This window comes from Ambystoma mexicanum, chromosome 8 (assembly GCF_040938575.1).
Source record: "Ambystoma mexicanum isolate Mex_15411 chromosome 8, UKY_AmexF1_1, whole genome shotgun sequence".
NCBI classification, from domain to species: Eukaryota; Metazoa; Chordata; class Amphibia; order Caudata; family Ambystomatidae; genus Ambystoma; species Ambystoma mexicanum.
Genome location: NC_090929.1, coordinates 1,028,930,676 through 1,028,952,914, shown reverse-complemented (window position 1 = coordinate 1,028,952,914; position 22,239 = coordinate 1,028,930,676). Strand labels below are relative to the sequence as shown.

The 22,239-nt window shown below is 46.3% G+C and overlaps 1 long non-coding RNA gene across 1 annotated transcript in view; it reads left to right on the top strand.

The window, feature by feature from the left end:
* The first annotated feature begins 8,160 nt into the window (after positions 1 to 8,160).
* Positions 8,161 to 22,239, top strand: part of LOC138472682 (uncharacterized) — a 117,473-nt gene continuing 103,394 nt past the window's right edge. The window contains exon 1 of the long non-coding RNA XR_011268658.1: positions 8,161 to 8,475. This is a non-coding gene — a long non-coding RNA (uncharacterized lncRNA). The remainder of the gene's footprint in view (positions 8,476 to 22,239) is intronic.

Sequence of the window (22,239 nt, the reverse complement as noted above, 5' to 3'; positions counted from 1 at the left end):
CAGTTTCACCAGGGATTTAGTACCACCCCAATTCAGGGGAAAATGGACATATGCCAGATCCCAGAAGCCGACCAGAACTCCATTAGCGCTACAGTCCTGCTCCTCAGCATCGGCCTCATCATCACCTTTTGGCATCCTTTGTTGTTCCCCAAGTGAATCGAGCCAGTGCATCGGAAACATAAAGAATGTCATGTCAGCTCACTTTTGCTCATAGGTTGTCTATTTTCATCTATCCATGTTAGAGCCTGGACATCCGACAGGTATCATTCATTTTTCACACCACATCTTCCTCAAAACCCACCAGTCCTTCCACCCTACATTGCAGCATTCCTTTCTCCCACCTGTCATCATGGAACACTGACCCCCGAAAGCGCATTAATGGTCTGGTATGGCACCGTGGTATACTATACCCTGTAGCATTCGAACATGCTAATCTACTCTAGGTTGTGAATAATTGTTCCCCCCTTCATAATATATTCCAATATTATGTGTTTGATGGCCACTACATTCGCCATATTTGTAATTTTCATATACTTATCACCATATATTTCTTTCCCCTCATCTATCCAGTGGATTGCGACTCTCTGTCCCTGGAACAGACCCCTCTTTTTATATAATGCCAAATGCACCAGACAATTCCCCACCTGCACTGGTACCTCTTGAGGGAGAAAGAGCTTGGGTGCCCCTGTAACATGTGGAATGAGAGAGCATACATAACATGCGTCTTTGGCCCTGTCTCGTCCCAACGTTCTCATATGGTCGTAACGTACATTGTCAGACCCAGTGCCATGTCCACCCCTGATGCCATTTTCAGACAATTCAGAATTAAACACTTCTATTTTATTGCACACTTCTTCATTATCACTCTTACTATGGGAAACGGTCCCCTTCCAGCTAACAGCCAAATAAAAATAAGAATAGACAAAAAAATAGCACTACAAAAACATAGGCAATACAACCCATTTTCCTTTCCTGCTACTTCAACTTGCTGCAACTCCCTTGGACCACTTACTGGTCTTCTGTAAAGGTTAAATGAAGATAGAAATGTATAGTCAATTGGGTTATACTTCCCATCAGTCAGCCCCCCTTTCTTCTCCTGCAAGTGGAGCGCCGGTCTTGTCCCAGCGGATGTCTGTAAGATGAATCCATGGACGCCAGCCAGCCACCTTCACCGCGGTTGGGGTGCAGTAGGTTACTGTATATGGCCAGGTGAATCTGGGCTCCTTTCAGGACCTTGTGAAATTCCATATCAGTATCTTTTCTCCTAGATAGAGGGGGAGCTGTGCTGCAAAGTCCTGTCTTTTGTGCCGATGAATCATCTGTGCTTGATAATGGGACGGCAGGCCTGCTTTGACGTGGTTGTATTTGGCATGAAATATAGTTCAGAGATTGTGTGTGCTCAATTAGATAAACCCTAAATTCTTCTCCCATGAGTTGCACAGTACTATTACTGCCTGAAATTGTATGTGCATGAGTGATAGGTGCATGCATTCTCCTGCCAGTAACAATTGTGTGCGTAGTGAAATGGTGATCTGCGCCAGGGGAATTGCTTGTACAAAAAAAGCCAGTGGCAGACAGTAGACCCAGTTCTTGCCAAGTGTTTCTGACAACTTGTCAACACGCACTTTAAGCAGGTTGTTGAGGCACTCTACAAGTGCGTTGGCTGGGGGATGGTACACATAGCACAACTTATGCTTAATGCCTAATAAGGAAGTTATCTCTTTAAAAACATAATTGGCAAAGTGCTGTACATTGTCGGACCTCAACACTTCACATACTCCTTACCCGGGGAACACTTTGCATACTAGAAATGTGGCTGCCAATTTGGCAACATTATGGGCACATGGGCCAGCCTCAAGCAAATGTGCAAAAGGGCATGCAACTACAATCATATACCTATAAGAGCTATATCTGCCCATTAACATAGTCAATATGCAAATGCTGAAAGGGTCCCTGCAGGCGTGAGTGTGTTAGTGGCTGTGAGTCTCTGACATGTCCTACAGTTATTTACAACCTTAGTTACCAATTCCTGTAAATTTGGTACACACCATTGTTCCAAACATTGTTAATCGCAGCAGCAACATGCTTTTTGAGACATGTGCTGGGCAATACAGCTGATCCAGTGTTGTTTTGAGCAGCCCCTCGGGAATTACCCGTTTCCCTGTTCTGTCTCCACACCAAGTCCGTGGGTGACAGTGAACAGCCCCTCCTTTTCCACAACTCCTGATGGGGTGCATGCCCTGTGACTATCACTTCCGCAATGGGTAATCCATTGAATGGCTCCCCGAGCATGGAGTGCTGCTGAGCTTAGAGCCCTTTTGGCAACACACAAGCAATGGATGTGATGCAGAATAACTCTGAAACCAAATAATCAAAGCAACTCAGGAAGATGGCAAAGTTTTTCTGTTTTAATATCAATTCTCTAAAACAGGGAGTTACAACGGACATCAATGGACGTTCGCTCGAGCTCATGCATTTATGGCTATTTGGTTTACATTGATACTGTATATCTGTTGCTGTCTGTATTGTGGCCCACTGAGCCCATCTGGTATGTAGTGCCTTTGCATTTATAATGCTAGAGCATGTAGCTACTTCTAACTGTACTAATGGTGTGTTTATGTGTATGGTTTTGTTTGCCGCTCCACTGAGCCCATCTGGTATGTAGTGCCTTTGCATTTATAATGCTAGAGCATGTAGCTACTTCTAACTGTACTAATGGTGTGTTTATGTGCATGGTTTTGTTTGCCGCTAATGTATGTTCCTTCTGCCTATCATTTGTACAGCAGCCAGAATCTTTTCTTCGGGAGCAAATTATAGCTCAGGAACTGTACAGACATGTGAATAATATGCTATGGGCTTTGTTTCTACATAGTTACATACTATATATGTAAAAGCTTTTGGACCAGGGAATAATGTTACTTCCAAGTCCTTGTCTGTGAGCCTGTCCTGAAAAGGACTACTTTTAGTCATCTGTTGGTAGACATTGTGCAGGATGCGTGTGTACTCTCCCTCTCAGTCTGTTTGGACAGAGGTTTGGCTTCAACAAGTCATATAGTAGTATCACAAATGCTGCACAGTCCGCCACATATAATCGTCCAAAGTTAAAAGGCCAAGCATGGCCTCCAATTGCTCACGTGAGCTCCGCAAGTGTGCACATTTCTCTAGTAATTGTAGAGCAATTGTAGAGCAAGTCCCCTTCCCTCATCAGATAATAAAAACCACAGACATATGATTTCTCTATGGGCTATCTTAGACTTCTTGCCATTAAATACGTAGCCTTTAGATGCTAGTGTCCTTATGATCAAGTCCACTTTCTCTAAGTGTTCATCTAAGTTATCATCTGTACAGTATATGTCATCTACGTATGTCCAGCATGTCTGTATGCCTTCTACGAAGGAATGCATTCTACTAGAGAATAGCCCATGACTGTTTTGTACCCTCGTGGGAGTCTAGTGAAACATATTCTCCCCTAAAAGTTTGAGCTGTGTATGTATAGTTCTCTGAATCCAAAGGTTGTGCAATAAACCCATCCCCTCTTCCAGTGCAGTCTTAGATTTGTATCTCTGTATGTTATCCAGAAAGCCTGAACTATGCATGTTCTGTACACCCTCTGTGCGTGTATTAGCATTTAAGATTCAAAAATCTATTACCAATCGATATGAACCATCCGGTGTGGATAATGGAATTAATGCTGTATTGTAGGGGCTGGCCTGTATCAGATCCCCTTGTTGCAATAACTGATTGCAATAACTGATTCACAATTACTTTCAAATGTGGTATAGCCTGTGATTTGTTTGGATATTGTCTCTGGGTCTTTGGTGTTGCAAAAACTTGGCACTGTATGTGGAGGATAATCAATGTCATGGCCTACATAATTCTTGTATTGTAACTGTATTGCACTTAAAATGGCCCATGAGGCTGCATAGGGGCTCACTATGCTTTCCCCAACTTTATCTGGAAAAAGTGGGTTTATTTACCTCCTGTAGGAGTAGGAATCTAGACTCTGCATTTTCAACATTTAGGCTCTGCATTTCAACATTTAGACTGTGCATTTCAGCATTTAAATTTTAGCAAGGGTTTGAACTTCACCTAGGGCTAAGGGTGTGAAACTCATTGCTGGACTGAAGAGTGTGAGTCTCAGGCAGAATTAAATAGATGCGAATGCACAGAGCAAGAGCACCTGCTGGAAGTTGATCACTTTGCTTCGGGATGTTATTTCAATGAACTGAGCTGCACTAAATCAATAATACTAACCTAAATCTAACATACTAATTAACTCAACCCCATTTAACATGTAACAGATTCCCATAATAACATTTAGTGCAAGTTAGCTCATGAAATAAGCTGAATGCAGACTGATGAAAAGGCATTATGCTCTGAAAATGGGAAAGACAAATGAACTTTGAACGTTTAGGCTAAATCTGCACTGTATGGTAAGCTGAAAAATGTGAAGATACGTTCTACTAAAAACATGGCATTGTTTTTGAGCAGGAAGCGCAAGAAAAATGTAAAATGTTTCTCTTCAGCAATGCAGTTAGCACAATGAGGACAACACACTGAGAAATCGTGTGATGTGGATGGATCTGGTCAAGGGGAGGCGTTTTTATAGATTGACAGGGAGTTTCATAAAAAAAAAAGGTTTTGAGGCAGAGGAGAGAGGCTTTCCTCTTCTGGCACCGACTGACGAAGGGCAGAGGGCTGGTGCTGCTGGGCTAAAGTTGAAGATGTTTCTCTCCTGTGTTGGCATCTTTAGAAGGGCTGTGAAATCTCCAGCGGCCCTAGCTGTGGATGACCCTGGAACACTACCAAGCTGAGTCAGAATATCACCAGCTTTATCTAGGTAATTACAAGTTAATTAAGGGTCGAGTGGAGTGAGTGGTAGCATAGATTAAATAGTCCAGTTCATTTTGGGTGCTGCATTAGAGATTTGTATTTAAATGTACGTGTCATTCTGTGTTCATAATTCTCAAAGTCTTGCTGTTTCTTTCAAAGGGTATTTTTCTTGCCACATTTTACGAAGCCAAGATTGATTTAGCAGAACTTGGCACAGATAGAGCATTGAAAGCCACTGCAGTAAATGTTGCTCACTTTGTGAATTATAAAGTGGGTGTACGTACATGTCATCCTGTGTAACTTGCATAGATCTATTTTATGATAAAGAACAAGTTCAATAAGTAAAACGAATTGGACTAGCATTTTATTATGCGTCTATTGTTAACACATAGACTGAGGTTCAACAGGCGGTAATTCACATTTTACCAAATGCGGCAAAACACAAGGTAAATTACTCGTGGAAGCTGAGCCTTTCAGAGGTCCTATATGTGTGTGTTTGCAGTGAATTGTTTTATGAGAGAGTATTTGTATGATTCACATATTTTGAAATTCAGCCAAAGGGGCATAATGTTGTATTCTACATAAGATACCACAGGTGGGCATACGCCATCTATTCAGAGTGTATGAAGTCCAATATTTGTTTGTTTTTAGCAACACATGTGATATAATCATTAGGCAGTATTCTGAAATTAGTCTCACCACCATAGAAAAAATACCACCATAGCAAAAATACCACATTGCATGCCAGCTATGATCATAATATGCTAAATACAGCCCCACAGGCAGAGGTATGGCATGAGCAGCCTCAGTCACCCCAATTACTACCATCTTATGCCAGAGAAGGCCCGATATCCTAGGTTCCATCAACATATGCCCAGTGGTTTCTATCATATGTCTTGTGTAGCCTCATTTGCCATGGAACAGCATTGTGCCACTGTACACTCACACTCTCCTAAATAGTATCAGATTGACTACAAACGGCCATGTAGTCAAGGATATAAAAAAGGACCCGGGATGGATAAGAAGAATGGGGTGGGCAGAATTTGGGTGGACTTGAGTGTGTGGAAACTAAATAGAATTGCTATTCGCAGTTTTAGCAGTTCATGAACATTAGGAATTTTGACTTAAGTGCTTTGCCTGTTGACAAAACATTTGGTTAGTGTGGGAGCCGGGATTTGAGTCCAATTGTTGGTTTCACAGTTTCCAATTGAGCCAGTAAATGGCATCTCTTCCAATTCCATCTTTGATTTTCCACCAACATACAATGTTATATTATAGAGCATTTGCAAAACACTTGATTTTTGCATTACTTTTATGAGCAGAAATAGGTTTTTGTGTTGACGGTTGCTGGTTTGCAAGTAACCAAACTACATTCCAAATCAACTTAAAGAATTCCGCAGGATGGACACTCACTAGCGTCAAGCACTTCTAGTGCTATCGGCAGATCTTTCTACTCACTGAACAAAAATGGGGCTAGTTCTGAACTATACTAGTTTTACTTGTACTGGAGCCTCACACATTGTACAGTTTCAATTTTGCAAAAAGATGGGACGATACACACACTATGAACGATTTTGAGGTGCATGCAGCAATAGAAGCGTTCTTCCATGAAGGAAGAACACTTTTCTTAAAAGCACCATAGTCTATCGAAGTGAGAATGTGGTGGCATGCAAAGCCTGGGCTTTTGCATGTGCCCGATTTACGGCTTGACAACAGCCCTAGCAACCACCAGGGATTCATCCAAAAGCCCTGGTTTTGCATTTACATAAAAAGAGTTACATTTTGGCACCTTTGAGGTGCAACTAGCATCTACTGCACACGTTTTACTTGACAATAAAAGGAATTTCTGAGTCTGCAACACCACTTTCCTTATTTACTGCAGGATCAAGGACAATCTCGTAATACGAAACGTTGCAGACTTGCAATGGTGCACACACGCGCTGGCCCCATAAAGACAGATTTGTTTATCAGCTTTTACAGCTCGACATCTCCCATCCAATCTTTTCACCCACCTCAGAATCACGGTGTTGAAAACTGGATGGGAGAATGTTGCCTTTCTCCAATAATGTTATCCTCAGAATCAGCCCGTTAGAGTGTGAACATCAAAGTGATGTATTCACTCCAATTGTGATTTTCACCAACATTAGCTGGGTGGAAATACATACTTGCCAACCCTACTGATTTAGGCAGTAGGCTGATGCTTTTGAAGAAGCCCTAACGCCTACAGATTTCAGTGACAGATCCTACTGCTTTTTACAGTGGCAAGTAATGTATGTGATTATGAGGCAGGCTCCAGGACAGAGCATGCAACACATTAGTCTGTCTATACAGTGGACTGATAGGTGATTATTTTGATTGCACGCAGACCAATCCACTGACCTGACAGCTGCGCGAGTCTGTCCTGCACTCTTGCCGGTGCAACCCTTAGGTGAACTAGCAGTGAAAGCAAGTGGCAGAGGGTGAACCAGCAGTGAAAGCAAGTGGCAGAGGGTGAACCAGCAGTGAAAGCAAGTGGCAGAGGGTGAACCAGCAGTGAAAGCAAGTGGCAGAGTGTAACACCATCCCACAGCATCTGCCGACAATTTGGTGTTAGCATTCAGAATGATACATTTTTAACATTTCAACATCTTTCCATGTTGTGCTGTTTGTATGTTTTGTATTTTCCTGCGATGTCATTGTTATGGGAATTATTATTTTTCATACATGACTCTGCACCCAGATATGGCAGCGCTTTCACGTGCAAGCTAGACATGTGACTGACTCGCTCCTAAAACCTACTTGAATACGCGCCTTTGAACTATGCATTACAGAGCCTATTCTAGACTGTTTGTTTCAGGGGGCAATCCCGTGATGTAACATGACTCTCCCAGGGGTGACTCTAGTCTAACATGAGGCACTCTCCCCAAGACCAACCTGACTGCCAAGGGTGTGTCTGACATGTGACCAGTGTCGGACTGGGGCATACAATTGTCTCGGGCACCAATGAAAAAGTGGCCCATAGTTGCAATTGGCAATTAATTCCTTTTGTGACAGACTGTTTGAGCAGTACTCAAGGGGAAGGTTTTTGATAAAATGTGATGTGTATTTTAAAAAATATTCATTCAGTAACACTGTTCAAAACCACTAGTCGCATGGTGAAGTAACTTATCAAACTGGCCCACACGGCCAAAAAAGTGTCCCACTGTGACTAAAAAAATTGGCCCGCACTAGCATTTTGCGTTTTTAGTTGGGGCATATAGGCCAGTCCGAGCCTGCATGATGCGACTAATCATTAGTGTCAGCTGCAAGTTCAGTAGACTAGCCGTCCCTCAAGACTCACTCGCAAGCACTTTTCAGCACTTGCGGTGCCCTTTTCAGCACTCGCCTTGCCCTTTTCAGCACTTGCTTGCCCTCTTCAGCCCGGGGAGGAGGCTCAGCGGCTCAGTTGACCAGCAGCACCCCATTGTGCCATCACGCTGGTGACATCACAGTGAGGAGCCGGCTCCCACCCGCTTCAGCGTCCTAGTGGCTGCACAGTGTTGAGATGAGGTCAGAGAGGAGGGCTTCATTTAATGAGGCATGGGCATGGTGATCGCGTGAGCAGAGACACTCCACCCAAGACACTCTGCTATAGCCCCCACCTGCGCTAAGAACACCAAAGAAGTGAGTCCTTTATCGTCTATTTGTGTTGCCATGCTACAAAAAGGAACCCAATTTCGTATTGTACCGAGTGGGGGTTGAGGGCGTGGTCCTCAGCAGAGAAGGGGCGCACAGCCTGGATTAGAACAGCCGCCTACACTTGTTTATCAAAAGCCTCACGTGATCGGACTGGGGCCGATTCTACAAATGTATGCTGTGGAATGGAGTCTCTTTTGCAGGATTCTGTGTGTCATGCTGGTTACCGAGTCCAAAAAAATGAGGGGTCTTCTAGTGTGAACTGATTGTGCAGGGCGGTGTGATATTACCGTGCGCGCTCCCTTTTCCGAGCTCAATGTTAGGCTGCTGTGGTATTAGAACCTATATTGACGCGCACGGCCCTGGATAGTTTGTGAAGAGAGATGTATCAACTGCATTACTAAAAACAGTGCTGGTCATTGGGCCGGCTCTTGGCGGATCCGAGATCCGGCACCAGATGTATAGCCGGATCTCGGGATCCGGCCAGAGTCAGCCACCCAAGCCCATGAACCAGGCTGGAAAAAAGAAAAAGAAAAAAAAAAGCGTCCGCGAAGGCAGCATTGCCGTTTACAGCGGCTTTGGCACTGATGTGTAATTCACAATGCTCACTACATGTACAACTGAAAGGAGTCAGTTGTACATGTAGCGAGCATTGAGCTTTACACACCAGTGCCAAAGCAGCATAAAATGGGCAATGCTGCCCTCGCGGGCGTTTTTTTTTTTTTCCGTTTTCTTTTTTTGGCACAAAATAAGCCAGGGCTCATCAAGGGGGCCTGGCCTAACTGCAGGGGTCCTGCTGGCCTGTTAGGCCATGCTCCCACAAGGAACCCCGGCTCAATGGGCCCCTGCCAGGCAGCCTTTTGTAGTGATCAACTCTCTGCATTTATTTTCTATAGGCTTGCCTGGCAGGAGACAGGGCCTCGCCTATTCAGCCTTAATGGTGGTGCTGCCCCTTGCCAGCTGGGTAGGGGCAGCGTCACCATTAAGGCTGAAAAGGTAAGGCCCCTGGAAGCAGAGGCCCTGTTCCTTAAGACAAACTCCTGCGAATACGCGGGAGCTTCAATATTTAGAAAGCAAAGTCTCTGCTTCCAGCGGCCTCACGTTTTCTCCACAATGGTGGCGCCGGCCCACGTGCATCACTTTATTAAAGGGATGCCTCGCAGGTGCGACGCCACCATTATGGCTGAAAGGCATTTTTATCTGGAGCCTGAAGCTTTCGCACAGAGGGAGTGCTTTTTCGTGTAGTGGCTGGGACTGGCAGGGGAGATTAGTGGGCCGACAGTGCCCCGCCTCAAATCGAAATTTCGGAGCCTGCTGGGGCTGAGCCCCGGCAGGCCCCGTCCCACTTAAAGCCCTGACCGGCGGTAAAAGGCAATGTTGCCTTTGTGGGCGCTTTTTTTTCCCTTTCTTTTTTGAAGTATTTATCTGACCGGATGGCCACTACCAACCCCGCCCCCTCTAGACCACGCCCCCTCCAACACCCCCCAAATCCTCCCTCTCCTCGGCACTTGTGGGATCCCCCAACACATTTTTTCCATTTCCACCACTGACTAAGAATGATGGGTTCGGGAAAATACTCCCGCGTTTTGTTACATACTGATTAACAGCGAGGCCCGCGGGCTGCTCTTGCTGAGGGAAACGGAAATGATATACACATGAGAAACGTGTCCACTGTTTTATTCCTACTTGCGTGGTCAGCAAACTCTTTACAGCTGAAAAGGCGATATCAAAATCAGCTGCATCAGAGGGTACCTTGAAATCCCGTTCATAGCACAGGGGGCCTCCCTCGGGTCCTGAGCAGCTGGGGCCAACTTTTCCAACAATGACTGACATCACAATGTGCTTTGCAGGGCTGGCTTTTGACCTGAAAGGCTGAGGCAGGAAAATGCAAGCTTGCCTGGTGGCCTCACATTTTTTGGGGATCTACAGAACACTGCAGTAGCACAAGCTGTTCTGTCTACAATGGGTACTCGAGGTTGGAACACACCCCCGCGAGCGGAAAGACCTTTTTACCTTGTCATGCCATATCATTGTATTTAAACTTAATGAACAGGGTCTTGTGACTGACACACATCCTGAGCCCCGAGTTTTTCCTGAATGCCCAGGCATTGTTTCAAACTCTACAAGAGTTTGGAATAGCTTCCAAATATTATGAGGAGGGTGGTCATTACTGTCTCATGAGGACCATACCGGCCTCTGCTCTAATGCTTGGTGTGTACGGGGGGCGGGGGAGGAGTCACCCCAAGTGCAAGTCGTTCCATGTATCGCCAACTCAAGTCCTCTAGAGACCAGCTTTCAAAACATGTCTCCCCAAATGATTGATCTTCCCACCCCTTACAGTGGAATCCAGCAGCCTATAGTGCGACCATATGATTGGGTCCCCTGTACTGGAGTCTGGAATAACAACCAACTGGGGTGAGGAAGGCAGTGACCGCAGCTCCAAGGCTTGATGGAGCAGCAGGGAGAAGCAGGGATGTGTGGGGTCTCAAGACCTTTGTCGAGGCCAGCTAAGCAAGTGTGCAGCGGTGTCGTGTGCACTTGAAACAGATGGGGCAGACATTCCCAGCCGAACCATCATGCTCAGCCAGCCCACTCCAAAGGAAACGAAACCTTTTCCGCTTTTAACCAGGGGCTGGGAGCTTACCCGAGCGAGGTGAGCTCCTACCTGGTTGTGTTTTGCTCCTTCTTCTCTGGGGTATTTATACCCCCTCCACCTTTTGTTGTGGTGATTTTTTGGGCCGCCGGTGTCCCTTCCTGTCCCCCCACCCCCCTGCTACTTTCGCACCTTGCTCTACCTTCCTTGTGTCTCCGTTTGTTTGCTCTGCGGGTGGGGGCGCCGCTCTGGCCGCCCCTCCCTTCTGTTTTCCCGCCTGTTGGGAGGATCCCCCACCCTGCGCCTAACCCCCCAGGCCCTCCATTGTGCCGCACGTTGTGCAGCGCGGGGCCTGGGGCATAGGCTGAGTAGTGTGGGTTCCCCCCTGCTATTGCCTCTGTTGTGGTGAGCCCTGCCCCCTGAATGAATACACGACAGCTCTGTTTGTGTGGAAAAATAAAAAGTGGCCGTAGGCCTTTTATTATATACAAATGATGGCACTGTACACTGGTTATGACTGCTGTACAGTAAAATACCACTTTTTTGGGCCCCTCGTGTCCAGGGGTTGGGATGCCCCCATTCCTTTGGCCTCCCTTCCGATGTCCTGTGGCATCCTTTCCTGGACACGTGCCGCCACACCTGAGGGGTTGGTAGCCTAAACCGCTCAGGTCCCCCCAAAACAGTGAACCTACCGCCCCCTTAATTGCAGCCCTGTGCCGCTAATGCCTGAAAAATGTTGTCTGTAAATTTACCCCAGCCTTTGTTTGACAAGTGTACACCGTCCTGATGAAACCAGTCGGGGTCGTTCTGTGATAGCCCGTGTTTAATGTATTGGAGTCCTGTGCTCTTGCAGTACTTCTCTACCCCTTTGTTCAGCTTTTTACGTGCTGTCTCGATGGCCTGCCTCCTGCGCGCCCCGTGCCAGATTCTGCGAGTTATGATTTCTGACATGAATATTTTCGTTTTTCCCCAGCAGTGTGCTATTGCCCTTAATGATTCGCATATGTCGTGCATTAACACGCCTCGGTTTGTGCTGACTAAATCGTTCCCCCCGAGGTGGATGACTAAGTACTCGGGTGGGTCCCTGAACCCAATCAGGTCTGACAGCCTGTCGTGGATGTCCTCCCAATGCATCCCTGGGAGGCCCCACCATGAAGTGATTGTTCTTTTGAAATGCAATGTCCCTCTGTAATCCTCGATCCATCTGCCTGCTCTCGTCACGAATGAATGGCCAACTATCCATGCCGATTTGTAGGGTGTTATGTCTGCGTGGGGAATGAAAGATGAATCATACCATGTTCACTCGCACATACCTCTTGAAACATTCCGATTTCCAACCCCCGATGCCCTTTACTCCCTCTGCCCCCAAGCCGCCTGCCCATGCAGATGTGGCTGCACCTATTCTGAAGGAGTGGGTACCGAATTCTGCCTTGTCCCAGCCTGCCCTGGCTATAGTTTTCTTCAGTACCGCCTGGAATTGATACCTGCTTAGTGGCTTGCCGTCCCTATGTATCAATAGCTGGCCCCCTACGTCTGGACGGACTAAGAGGAATTGATATGTGATGCACCTTGGGCAGTGCTCCCTTTCTTTGATACAATTTAGCTCTATTGTTCGCCCTCTCCCCACCTGGTCTGTTTTGGATTTTCTTAAGAATATTGCCATTCCTTCTGCCCTTATGCATATGTCTGTTTTTGCTAAGCCGTCTTCTGCTGTTGTGCTCCGCGCTACTAACTCCCCGACCCTTAGTGCCCCGTAATATGCCAAAACAAATGCTGCCCTAAACAATTTGACCTCATAGCTGCTGTTGCATGTGCTGTGCAATAATTTTAGCAGTATTATCATTTTTTCAAAGTTCAGGGGCCTCCTGCTGTCGGGTGTCTTTCCCTCTAACTTTGCCCACCCTTTCATTGCGTATCTTATTCGTGAATTAGTTGTCGGGTCCGCTATCCCGGCCACTTTCGCTGTGTAGGCTATCGCCGCTAGGTGTGCTGCCACCCAACTTTTCCTCTTTCCTTGCGAAAAAGTGCTCCCCACAAAATCACATAACATTGCCACTGTGATGCCCCCGATTGTCTTGGCTCCTGTTACTTTTAATACATTCTTTACATGCTTTTTATATTGCTCACCGGTTCTGTATGTTATGGCGTTCCTGGCCAATTTCTCTACCGTCTGTTCCTGCGGTTCTTTTTCCTCTTCCGAGTCAACCTTGTAGCTGACCGTGTTTCCTCCCATTCTTCCAGAGGTACCCATGCCTTCCTTGGCGTGGGCGTTCTTTCCTTTCTTGCGTCCGGCCGCAGTTCTCTGAACCTGTCCCACTGAAAGCGAGATAAGGCGTCAGCGACTGTGTTAGCTTCACCTGCGATATGCCTTGCCTTTATGCTAACATTATTTTTAAGGCAATTTAGTGTTATAACCCTCATTATTTCCAGTACTAGTGGGCAAGAGGCGCTCCCGTTGTTTATGACATGCACTACTGCCATGTTGTCTGACCACACCTTTAAGTCTTTGCATCTCAACTCTTTTTCCCATGCGCATAGTGCTACCCATATTGGGAATATTTCCAACAGTGTAATATTGGTAGTCCATTCTGCTCTTTGCCAACTTTCTGGCCATTCTTCGGCACACCATTCCATCCCTAGAATTGCGCCGAAACCAAACCCCCCGGCTGCATCTGTGAATAGCACCCTTTCGTTTTCTTCGTTCATAGGTGTGCGCCAGATTACTGCGCCATTGAACGTTTTTAAGAATTCTGCCCATACCTCCATGTCTCTTTTTATACCTTCCCCAATTCTCACCCTATGGTGTCCTTCTCTGGCCCCTCTTGTTCTCAGCTCTAACCTTCTCTGGAATATTTTTCCTTGTGGTATGATTCTTCCTGCGAAGTTCAGTTTTCCTGCCATTGATTGTAGCTCCTTCACGGTGACCTTGTTTTTCCCTCCCAGGCCCTTGATTTTGCTCAGTAGGTCTGCTACTTTCTCTTTTGGGATCCTGCATTCCCCCATTCGTGAGTCTATCTCGATGCCTAGGAATTGTATTGTTTGTGTTGGGCCTGTGGTTTTCTCCTCTGCTAATGGGAAACCCCACTCTTTAGCTAATGCTATGAATTTCTGTAGTGTATTTTGGCACTGTTTTGAGCCATGTGGCCCCACAAATAGGAAATCGTCTAGGTAATGAACTACTTGCGCCCCCTCGTCCTCCTTTGTGAGTGCCCACTGCAAGAATGAGCTTACCTTTTCAAAATAAGCACATGAGATGGCGCAGCCCATTGGGAGGCACCTGTCCACAAAGTATTTGCCCTCCCACTGCATACATAGCCACCTCTGGGACTCTTCTCTCACTGGTAGGAGCCGGAATGCTGATTTTATGTCCGCTTTGGCCATCCATGCCCCCTTTCCTGCTTTTTTGACTAGGTGTACGGCTTCCATAAAGTCTGAGTAACTTACTGATACTGCCTCTTTGTTGATCCCGTCATTAACTGAGGTCCCTGTCGGGTATGATAGATGGTGGATCAATCTAAACTCGCCTGCCTCCTTTTTTGGAACCAGCCCTAGTGGTGAACATATGTACTCTCTGAACGGGGGGGAGCTGTAAGGGCCTCTTATTCTTCCTAGCTCGATTTCTTTGCTGATTTTATTGGTCACCAACTCTTTGTTTTCTAGTGCTGATCTCAGATTTTTCGGTGTGTTTGTAGACCCGTGTCCTTCGAATGGGATCTCAAAACCCTCCTGAAACCCTTGCCTGATTGTCTCTGCCAATTCTTGATCTGGAAATACCTGTAGCCATTTCTCCATTGCTTCCAGTCTTACTGGAGTGGCCCCTTTCTCGCTTACCCTCCTAATTTCGCTTCTCTGGCCCCCTGTACTTATTGTATGTGGACCTTGTGCATTTGTTGGTCGCATGCTCACCCCCACAATTCTCGCATTTGTGGTTGAATCTGCACTTCTTCCCCCAGCTGCATAACACTCCTTTTTCGAAATTCCTGCATTGTCCTGGCTGTGTTCTTGGACCCCCATTTTCTCCCCTGCCACCCCCTTGCGCTGTTGGTGGTATGTTGCTCTGCCAGCTTCTTTGTGCCTCGTATTGCCTGCTCCGAAAGTTCTGCTCGCTTGCCCTGTCGCGGCTACCTTCGAACCTCCTGCTGCTGTATCTGTAATCTCTTCTGTAATCATTATAACCATATTGCCTCCTGTAGTAGCTACTCGCATTTGGTTGGTCCCTGCTGTCCCACTTCTCTTTCAATACATTGAAAATATACAGGTTGTAATTCTCCTCGTCCCACCCAATATCTGGGAAGCAGTCCATCTCTTTCCTAAACTCATGATCATACTCTTTCCATGCATCCCCCCCCAAATGCTTTGTACACCTTTAGCACGCTCTGCTGGTAAGTGACCAGCGATGGGCCGTCTTCGGGAAACTTCTGTAAAATGATAGATGACATTATCTGGAATGCTGCTGTCCAGTTGTCAAAATTTCTAGCTACTGCTGACCTTTTCAATAGCCCTTTTTCATCCTCCTTCATGTCCTCTTTTGCTACGTCGTGACCCCTTTTCTGTACGTCCAGCAATGTGAATATGTCTATTAATTCCTTTCTCCATATTTTTTCCTTAATTTTGTCACTAATGTGCCATGCTTGCGCTTTCAGGGAACGCCCCTGTGCGTCCTTGCCTATCGTGGGTCTCCCATACTTTGTCATGTTCTTGGTTGGTTCATTGACTAATGCTGTGGTAGGCTCTGCTGAAGTGTTTGGGCTTTGGGGTAGCTCCGTTGTCGGAGGGTTTGCCCCGTTGTCTGCTGGCCCCTGCCCCCCTGTCCCCTTACCCCCACCTGTCCTGTCCTCTGTACCCCTTCCTCTTACCCCTTTTTTCTTTACCCAGGCTCGCAAGTGGTCTCTCTCTTCGTCCTCACTACTTTCCTCCCGCTCTGATTCCATGCCGTCCTGCCCTTCATCTTTACCCCTTTTTGCTCTGGGCGATTTACCCTGGGCCTTCATGCATTCTACATTTGCATTTAATACTTTGATCATTTTGTTAATGCTGTTGCTCAATTTTACGATACCTTTGTTTTTCTGTTTCTTCTTAGGCCTCTCCGGTTCTTGCGGCTCTTCCCCTGTTCCTCTTGACCTCTTTTGGCCTTGGGGTAACTCCTCTACCTCCTCGCTGTCCGTGGAATCCTCCAGCAGCAGGGGCGACATTGCCCTAGCCCTTTCCTCTTTCTGCATCACCTCCAGGACCCATTTGGCCCCGTAGTCCTTTTCTGCCTTTTTGGCCCATGCGCTGAATTCCTGCGCTCTTCTTAATTTTTCCTCCATTCCTCTTTTTTTCTTGCCTCTGGTAAAAATGTTTAATTCTTATTCCACCACCTTTGCCTTTGAGGGTTGTTTCGCCCCCTGCTTTTTTTCCTGTTTTGGAGAGTGATACGCTGAGATCGGCCTTGCTCGGTCTTGAACCCGTGTTCTCAGGCTCTGCCGAGGTCGTTTGCTCGCGCCCTTGCTCCCTGCGCCACCTGGCCGTGAGAATCTCCGCCCTTCTCTCGTGTTTTAACGATGCTTGAGCAGGGTGTACTGTCGCTTTAAGGGCTCCCTTTCCTTACGTGACGCTCCTCCTGCTGACGTGCGCTTCACTGGTTCTCCTCCCCAGCGCCGCGTCTGCCCGGCTTCTCCCGTGTTGTTCACTGCTTCCCCCGTAAGCACCGCCTCTTCGGAACTGGCGCCGGTGCCCGGATTTCCTTGATGCTGCTGCGGGGTCTTCTGCTGCGATCGCCTTCCTGGTTTCCCTCGACGAGGTGGGTCTTCCTTTTTCTTTTGCTTTCCCTTGCCGACTAAGCCCGCCGAGGCAAAGTCGTGTGTGGTCCCGTTCTTCTGCAACGCCTACTCAGCGAGCTGTGCCTTTTCTTCCCGGATTCTCCTCTCCAGCGCCACGTCTGCCCGGCTTCTCCTGCTTCCACTGCGGGCCCCGATTCTTCACAGCTGGCCTTCCCTCGACGCGAAGCCCACCGAGGAAAAAGTGAGCGTTGTCCCGAACGAAACCTTTTCCGCTTTTAACCAGGGGCTGGGAGCTTACCCGAGCGAGGTGAGCTCCTACCTGGTTGTGTTTTGCTCCTTCTTCTCTGGGGTATTTATACCCCCTCCACCTTTTGTTGTGGTGATTTTTTGGGCCGCCGGTGTCCCTTCCTGTCCCCCCACCCCCCTGCTACTTTCGCACCTTGCTCTACCTTCCTTGTGTCTCCGTTTGTTTGCTCTGCGGGTGGGGGCGCCGCTCTGGCCGCCCCTCCCTTCTGTTTTCCCGCCTGTTGGGAGGATCCCCCACCCTGCGCCTAACCCCCCAGGCCCTCCATTGTGCCGCACGTTGTGCAGCGCGGGGCCTGGGGCAAAGGATGTGGGTGGGTTCCCAGACAAGAAACTATTTGAAATCATTAGTCGAAATCATGATTTTGGCAGCACCATTTTAGAAATAAATTAAATAAAAAAACATCCACAAATGTGAGTCAATTCCTAAGGTGAAGACATGATATATTCCAATTCTCCTGTCTGTGGTGGGTTATGTTTTTGAGGTAACAGTATAAAGAAAACTGGGGGCTTTCAGAACTGCCAGCTTGGTCACTGCACTGACTGGATTCTGAGCCGCGACAGGAACTTTGTGCATTGCGGGTTTCTTTTTTGCTTTTCAAAATTGCATGACGATTCGTTCTCTCATTTGCGCAAATCCACATGTCAGAGTGGAAGCATACATTCAACATTCCTAACATGAAGTAAATGCTTAACTTTGACATGCCTCGCAGTGACGCTTTTACATCAAGTTTTCCAGAGATTAGTACATTTAAAAATAAACTCACATATGTTTTCACCGCGGTGTGCAGCAAACAGATAAAGGAACACTATTCATCCAACAGTTTTTGTTACAGAATCATTATTTTGGGAAAAATAAAGCATACCTGTGAATGGTATAATGAAGAACACCAATTCTAGGCCAACATTCATATATCATTCATAATTCATACCAAAATATAAACAAAGACACGAATAATGTACTAATTATTGATATGAACTGTACACTGAATGATTATTGGTATCTTGGTTTCCCAAAGAAGTTTTTCACATGTTATTCCATTTGCAAAGTGTTTATAAAATGTTTAGATAAAAAGAAGCAGCATGTTTGGACACTTGGGCTATCCCTTTTAATTCAGTCTCCCTCATGGCTGCAGAAGTTCATGTCAGCCATACGGGTGCATGGAGTACCCTGAATTCGTTGTCTCACATCTGTAGCTGTACTAAAAAAAAAAAATACTTAATGGGGAGTTCCTATAAACCAAGTAGTTGAGTTAAATAACTACAGATCGCTCACAAATAATGCAAAATAAAATAGAGATTGTCTGCGTTGTCCATTTCACCCTCAAATGGAGCCCCTGATAATATGAATAGGCAGGTGTGATGTTATGCACCTGTAGCTGTGAGGTAAAGGACTACATATCAGTAAGAAGGACGCCAAAATCTAGAGCTTATGGAAGAAAATGATCTTTACGTAATACAAGTGCCATATAGTTTAGAGTCCTTGTTTAGTCTTCTCAGTATAGAGAACAGTTGTGAAGAAAGAAAAAGAGGCACATGGTTGGGAAGCCATGGGAAGACACCAATAAAATGATAAGAATAGATGGACAAACCTTGTTTGTAATGGCGAATAGCCACTGGGGAGCCGGAGGCCGAGTAGTATGCGTTGTCACAAGATCGCCGCCAATGCGCAGCCCGTACTATCCAGCCTCCTGCTCCCCAGTGGCTACTTAGCCTTATCATTGAACGACCAGTCATCCCAACCACCCAGTGGCTCACCTTTTCCTTATTCAAGGACTTGCACCATCCATTTACCGCGCCACTTCAGTCGAACTCGTGTTGGCTCTTTCACATGTGACCTGCACTATAAGTGCTATGATAACCATTAGCACTCCCCTGCATGCACAACAAAAAACAAAAAACTGGCAACAAACATAAGGTGCATTGACCTTCTTCCAAACCAATCCATAACCAAGGATGTGAAACAAAATCCAGCACCATTACAAACAAGGTGGTTTGCCCATCTATTGTAGCTTTTTGCTTTGGGAATTGCAGAGCTTTTCCCAAGCAAACCTTGTCCCTGGCTGCAGGATCCAACCAATTCTTTTGACCAGACTGAAATATAGCGCCGGGGTCTGCCGTTCCTCCAAGCTCTCAACCCTCATATGTCAACAAATAAAATGATGTACGAACAGTACGTTAAATAGCTTTTACCCAATCTACAGAAGGTATAGGTAGCTTAGTTCATAAGAGGGTGCTGTGCAGGACATTTAGTTTCAATATTATAAAAGGCCACAGTTTTCCAGAATCGACCCTGTGGAGAAGGAGACAGAAATGCATAGCCACCTATGAAAGATGCAAGAGAAGGGTGAGGTATTAAAAGTGCCTGGCAGAGGATTCTTATACACTTCAATAAAGTAGCGATTTTGTATCCAATATTGATGTCCTCACGTCTAGAAGATATCGTACTGTGTGGACAATCTTGGATCGTTTTTACGCAAGCGCATATTTAAAAAACTAGACTGCCGGTGTTATACGTGTGCCATCTTGAAAGGAAAGATTGTAGCACTCATTGAAGTATGGCAGGCAAAATCTGTCCTTGCTCATTCAATGGAAAATTGGTGACCGTTAGTATGCATTCCTTTGCTGGTGTTGTGTGTTTCCTAGTTGTGGCTATGTGGTTTGGATTCCATACGAAGTACTTGTTCTCTACAATACAATAAGGTGCAACCCTCCCCTCAACAAAGCTTGTTCTTGAAGGGCGCTTGCAGCAGCACCCAACAACCTCCAATGTCAACAAATCATTCTTGATACCTTACGTCCAATGATCCAACTAAACGAACCTTGACGTTTTAGACAGACCTTTGAGTAACACCTAATGGCCTACTGCCAACACTCATTCATGGTGGCTTTATGGTGACACAATAAGATCTCGTCCTAATATTGGTGATATTTCACCAATGAGTTCCACTTGCCCTAACGCAGAAATCTGAAGGTCCCCATACAATTAAGAATACCATCGCTACAGTGATACATTCTTATCATACATGGAGCTATTCAGGAATATACCACATGAATGTATTTGGAAATCTGCTCATTTAAAAGATTATAAAAGGCATTTATATCCCAGCGGTGGGACATGAAAATGCTTATGGTTCAACTGTTAATAACTCTGCTAATGTACCATGTAAGAAAATGCACAGAAGGCACAGTAATGACCAATTTCTGCATTTTACAGGAAAGTGGTGAGAATATGGACATCAGCGAAGGTCACATTTTCACTCTTTTTAGAGATCTCGTAGCAGATATTTGTCTGAGTAGGGAAGGGGTGGGCTGCTAGGTTCCATCACTGAAGGAAGACAAAGTCATACTCTTTGGTTGGAGGTAAATATTGCTGGTATTTGGAGGTACATTTCAACCCCGTAATCATGTAGCGTTTACAGAATGTTGTGTTCCTGGAGTACCATATGCCGTAAATACCTCTTGACCCCATAATTAGACGGCCAAAAAAGTGTTTTGAATACTTGTATTTTTTTACCATTGCAGTGTCACCTTCATCCTTTCTTGTGGACCAATTTCATCAGCTCTTAGGTGTTCTCTTAATGGGTTGGCAAGAGCAGCATGTTGGAAAAGGTGTAGGGCAGAGTGACCACAATTGGCAAATTGACTTCGGTAAATGTATGCTTCCACCATTCGCTAAACACCTGTAACTTAGGACATGCATATTTTAGAATAGATTGTTTGCTCGATCGGGGCTGACTGCCTCAAAGGAATCAGAGACCAGCGTGGTTCCCTGAGGGTTACAGCTTCACCTCTATGGAACACGAGTGCATAATACAGAAGTCCACAACTAGCATGCACACTGTACCATAGAGAACAGTAAATCATTTCAGGCATAGAACTGATACTTTGCATCTATATGCAGCGTTAAAACAAACTTTCCTACACAAATATATTTCTTTACATAAACTACTGTAATACATCTTATGTTTCTCAATTCATTTGATTACGAGTCATTCCTCGATCCTTTCATTCCATCAATAGTTGATTTCTATGCCACATCTGCTCCCCCACCTCCCTCCCTCTTCCCACCCCCCCATACTCTCCTCCCTCTCTTCCATTGCACCAGATGAGATCTCTACCGTTGTCTGCTCTATGAAAGTGTCCTCTAAACAGGTGCTACCCTGCTTCTCCAGAACCATCAAGTACAATATAGACATTGTCGCTCCTGCCCTGGCTGACCTCTGCAACTACTTTTTTTCCCACAGGCTTTTTCCCTCAACCCCTCAAGCACTCTCTTGTGCACCCTCTCCTAAAAAAGCTGTCTGCTGACCCCCCCCCTTGCCCGGCTAACTAACGACCTATGTCTATTGCCCCTTTCTTGGGCAAACTCATGGAGTAGCAGGTCATCCCCCAACTGACCCTCCACACTGAAATGGCCTGGCTCCCTTCATGGCCACATGTCTGGTTTCAGGGAAGCAATGGGCACTGAAACTGCTCTCCTGAATACCCGAGAAGACCTACTCTCTAATCTGGACTCCAACACTCCTTCTGTTCTGATCCTCCTCGATCTTTCCTCTGCTTTTAACACTGTCGACCACTCCACCCTCATAAACCATCTGACACTCTAGGCATCACGATGCCAGGGCACTGGCATGGTTTACCTCTTTCCTCTCTTAACAGACCCTCCCAAGTGCAAATGGGTTATTTTCTCTCCTCAACCTCACTCTCTACATTGCCATGGCTCTTCAACATCTACCTGGCCCCTCTGGCCCACCTGAACTCCTACTCCCCTCATTTCCAGTGTTACGCAGATGACACAGCTCTCTTTCTGGCAGCCTTCCCCTACTTCCTCCTCGCCCTCCCTGCTATTCAGGCATGGTGCTTTGTTCTGCTTCAATGCCAGCAAGACTGAGATCCTTCTCATTGGGACGCCTGCTCCTAGTTTCCCCCTCACGCTCTGGTCAGACTCCTTGGGGTCACTCCTCATCCACTTGTGAGGCAAAAAACCTTTGACTCCTCTCTCCTCCTCTCCACGCATCACAGACCTTGCCAAGGAGTTCAATTTTCAGCTCCATCTCCTCAGGGGCATTCTACCTTTCCTCACCTTCCCCC